We start from the raw sequence: 4,906 nt of genomic DNA, 5'->3' as shown, positions 1-4,906 counted from the left end.
TTGTATAACAGGTTTGTGAACCAAGAGAACACAGCAAATGTGCTGACATGATTTAACTGGGGCCTAATATAAAAAATGTTGGTTGATGGAGTATTTGGGCATGATTGAAGATCAAGAGGGTTGGGAATAAATTTTTTGGAATACACCAAACAATAATATCAGCCACATAACAGAGGAAACTTTTGTATGAACTAGAATGTTTGCTTGAAAGTCAGGGATGGCCAGGCAGTGGTGGCCAACGCCTTTAATCCCAGCACTCGGGAGGCAGAGGCAGGCAGATCTCTGTGAGTTTGAGATCAGCCTGGTCTACAAGAGCTAGTTCCAGGACAGCCTCCAAAGCCACAGAGAAACCCTGTCTCAAAAAACCAAAAAGAAAAAAGAAAAAAGAAAGTCAGGGATGATGGTGGATTTAAATTTGTAAAGAACATTGCTATAGGACAGTAGTGAATAGGACCCTTTTTATATCATGAAGTCTCATTTCATTGATCATGGCATATTTAAAGAATCCACCTTTGGAGTAAGCTGGAATAGCAATATTAGGGACTTCAGAATTTCCTGTCTAACACAAATACTCTGTGAACTCCCATGATCATAAAAGCATTTGGCATGTGAAATTATAATTTTGTAAAAATAAAAAAATGAAAAAAAACATTTCACTAGGTTGGCCCACACTATATGAGAGTTGTGTAGCATTGTCTGGTTGTGGGTCTCCTAGTAGTGGGAGGATCAAGACCTGCCATGATACTTGAGCTGGCTATTGGTAACATATTATGTAAGATAGGTTGCCTCACCTAGCCTTGATGTAGAGGGAAGAACTTGGTCCTGCCTCAACTTGATGTCCAATGTTTTGTTGATGTCAATATGTAGCCTGCCCCTTACAGAACAGAGAAACATGAGGACAGGATAGGGGGATAGAGGGGAGTAACTGGGAGTGGGGAGGAAGGAGGGAAAGTGAGATCAGGATGTAAAATAAACAAAAAAATAATGAAGCAACAACAGAAAATTTCCCCCATACACATGTTTGTTGAAGAGAGTGAAGTAAATTTCTGACTTTTGTAAATGAAATTAGCATTAGAAATAATTCAAGAAAATATGCTGTGCTTTATTGATTGCCCTGGGAAACCTTACCCCATCTGAATGGAGATGGAAGAGCAGTGGATTCGGTATAAGGGATGAGTCAAGAGAAAATGGTAGGGAATGAGAGAATGGAAACTGCTGTTGATTTAAAATATTTTAAATGAAAAAAGTATGATCTTGGGTGCTTACTATATATGCTGTATATTGTGACCTCCGTCCTCTCACAAATGATTCACAATTTAACTCCGCTGTTCTGTTCAGATTTAAAGACTATTCATGCTATTGCCTCTGGAATATTTCTTCTGTATTCTCTGAATAAATCCACCTGATAACAATACAGCTTCTACAGAATACTTAACATAGAAATTATTGTGATCATATTCAACATCTCTCATCAAAATTCTCTCAGGTCTATCCCTCCTCACCTACTGACCAAAGTTCAAGTTATTTTCTTTGTAAATATATCACATATAATTTGTGTTCACCAAGTATTATTGAGTATAGGACCTATCACTGAATGTGCTCTACTAACAGGAAAGCAACAGTGTTTAAGGAAGCTGACCCTCTCCTTCTGCTAGAATTTATCAAATGCCAATTGTACTTCATATAGTGATTGGACTTAACGTCTACATCCTCCCTGCCCATACTGCTGGTGTATTTTCAGACTTGAACATGTCTTGTGTTTGCTGCCACAAAATAATTGTGAGTTCAAATGTATGACTGTAAAATAGTTGAATCATAAAATATGGAATCCAGTAGATACAGGCATAGAAGAGTTATCTGTAATAGTTATCTTACCTACTGATACATGGTGCTGTGCTCTCTGTTGGAGAAAAACTGTAATCAATATTGCCTAGCACTGAATGATAACTACTACAAATAAAGACTGGGTTGTCAAGATAGGCTCACTTATACAACACTGGTAGAAATATGGCAGAAGTAACCAACCACATTATGAAAGGATATATGAAGTCCAATTCTATAATAGTTAATGTGGTTGTGAACCTGTGGCTTTCCTGGCCAGATGGTATAATGTGGAATGTACTACTGTTATTCTGTGAAATGATCTTCCCATCAAAATAATACATTGTATAATTTATTAGACTGATATTTTGAATGACTTGGGTATCTAAATTCTAAGATATACAACATTACAATTATGCAATTTATATCATTTTGTGATAATATTATTTCTTTTCTATATTCCTTTTCCAGAAAAAGTAAAACCTGGAAAAAGTGGAATCATGACTCATGAGAAAGGGGCATAAAGTAGGAAAACACATAGAAATAATGGCTGTGATATTCCTTAGCCATGGATTGGGATAATGAGCAAGAGTTATACAGCCTTGTAAAACAGAGGAGATGGTATAAAAAGCTAGAAAGTTACAAACCAAAACTAGGATGTTCTGTGTGGCTCTGGATTCAGGAGAAAATCTTGTGGAGCCCTGAGTGCTGAGGATGTACTGAACCCTCTTCTTGTGTCCATAAAGTGTGACAATCATGGAGATGCTGGAACATACAATGAGTATAGAAAAAAAGACTTCAGGGATCACCCAAAATGCTGTGTATAGTAAACCTTCTATTTTGCTGTCTGTGAGAGCCACAAAATTCAAAATGTCTCATTTTTGTCTTATTTTCACTATTACTTTTGGTAGATGTATACATGAGGAAACCCGTATTTACTATCACATACAGGATCCAGAGGAAGGAAATGAAGATGGGAACATATTTTGGTAATTTTACTTTAAGATTTGTACAATAGGAGATATTAGGGCTGATGGTGATAGCCTGGAAGACACTCAAGAGGCAGGTGGAGGTGATGGACATGCTCCTGCCAAGTCTGTAAACATAGAAAATGAGTTTGCATTCAACATCCTTGAAGATCTGTTTCCACTCAAAAGGTCTCATTATCAGGGGCACTCCTCTAGAGAAAATGATTAAGGAATTTGCTGTGAACACATGTGTAAGAATTAAGTCTACAGTCTTTAATGTGTGCTCACTGTAGTAAATGAGTAGACAGTGGAAAAGAAAAGATACATTTCCCAGAATTCCAAGTGCACTCTGAAGTGAGATCACTATTCCTATGGCCAAGTTACTGGAGTCCGTTCTTGTCATTCAGCACTTTTTCTTTTAAATTATTGCAACAATTATGTTTCTGAGCCAAATCATGCATTGAAAATTTTTGTCCTTTTATGCATGTGGAGGACATTCATTTGATTCATTTGAGTTCAAAATGGCAAAACCAGAGTGCATAAATTTACAAGATTATCTCAAAACAAATACTTTGCCATCAGTAATAACTTTCAGTGAAATTGTTGGTCTATGATTGTCCACATTTATGGAGTGAGTTTCTAGTCAATCTCTACATTTCTTAAAATCTTCAGGATTAAAAATAACATTGTATTTTATTGAAGAATCAATAACCAGTTGAGTTCCAATGGAAAGAAAGTTCACTTGGACATTCCAGAATGAGTTGTTGTTAAATAATATGTTGCTGAAAAGGAGACTTCAATCTGCAGCGTCAAAGTGATAGTCTTCTTTGCTGTCTTCATCAAAAATTTAAGCATAAACAATGTGCATTTTACTACATCATAGTGAATATTTCCATGTTCTAATATGAGAAATTATTTATAAAATACCATAAGAAACTATTATCATGAGGCTCAAATGATGAGCTAGTTAATGTTAAATTAAGAGATACAACATATTAAATTTCACACTCACACACATACATACACATTATTAACTATGTACTATTGTGGGTAAGACAATAAACATATGCATTCTGTTTGACTAACTCATGTGAAATATAGAACAACCACATCCAATGTGGAATAAATAGGGGAAGCATGACCAATATTCTAAATATATCCACTGCCAGATGTCATAATGCAGTAGGAGAAATATAAAGTAAATCTAGTATGACACACCAGCCCTTAGTAAGAATAAGGATAAGGTATGTATGTGATACCATGTCAAAAGTATTCCAGTTGCCTCAAATGTTTAACTGGAGTAGGTGTACATCGACTTGGTCACAATTTCACTCCTGTGGATATGTTTGTAAGAAAAAATTTAAATATGTGTGCAATAAATAGCTTCTAATTAAGGACCTCCCAATGCATTCTTTAAGAACTCACTCCCTCATTTAGGCATGATGACACTTGCATTTCCTGCTTACATGCAGGAGGGAAATTGGCAGGGCATTGTGGGTTCAAGGCCAGGCTAGTGTACTGAGTAAATTTCAGGACAGCCAGAATTACGTAGTGATATCCTGAATCAAAGCAAACAACAAACAAAAGGAATATACTGTTGCTGCTGATCTTCACAGTGCTGTCCTCTGTAGCAGTATAAATAAGTATGGAATGCATTAACAAAAACCAAATGTATAAGAAATATAAGAGTTCATAATCATTTGTCCCTTGAGGCAAACCTCAATAAAAGTTAGCAGTTATCCAATGCCTCACAGGTTATTACAATTATGAACCCATGTTCCCAATATCCTATCCTACTAAGATCCTAAAAGGGCATATGCCTGATGTATTGACTAAAAGTGTAACAAACCTAGTTTTCGCTGTGTTACTTCTATTTCATAAAGCAAATAGTACAGACAGGGGTTCACTCTGTAATCTAGGCTGCCCTGATACTTACGGCAACTCCTTCCTTGGCCAAAGGATTCCTGGGATTCCCATATTCAACCCAGAATCTTTTTCTTGATATATGTTTTATATACTAAGTGGTTTTTATTCATAATTTCCAGTGTATTTGGCATTGTGTGTTCTAATTTCTTTTGTAGAAAAAAAAAAAGTCTAATCAACTTTCACAAAGCAGA

General features: G+C 36.0%; 1 pseudogene; it reads right to left on the bottom strand.

The window, feature by feature from the left end:
* Positions 1-2,264: 2,264 nt before the first annotated feature.
* LOC107980329 lies at positions 2,265-3,192 on the bottom strand (annotated as a pseudogene).
* Positions 3,193-4,906: the final 1,714 nt, after the last annotated feature.

This window comes from Cricetulus griseus, chromosome 9 (genome assembly GCF_003668045.3).
Source record: "Cricetulus griseus strain 17A/GY chromosome 9, alternate assembly CriGri-PICRH-1.0, whole genome shotgun sequence".
In the NCBI taxonomy this organism is placed as follows: Eukaryota; Metazoa; Chordata; class Mammalia; order Rodentia; family Cricetidae; genus Cricetulus; species Cricetulus griseus.
The sequence above is the reverse complement of the archived record's forward strand: the minus strand, read 5'-3'. Positions and strand labels throughout refer to the sequence as shown.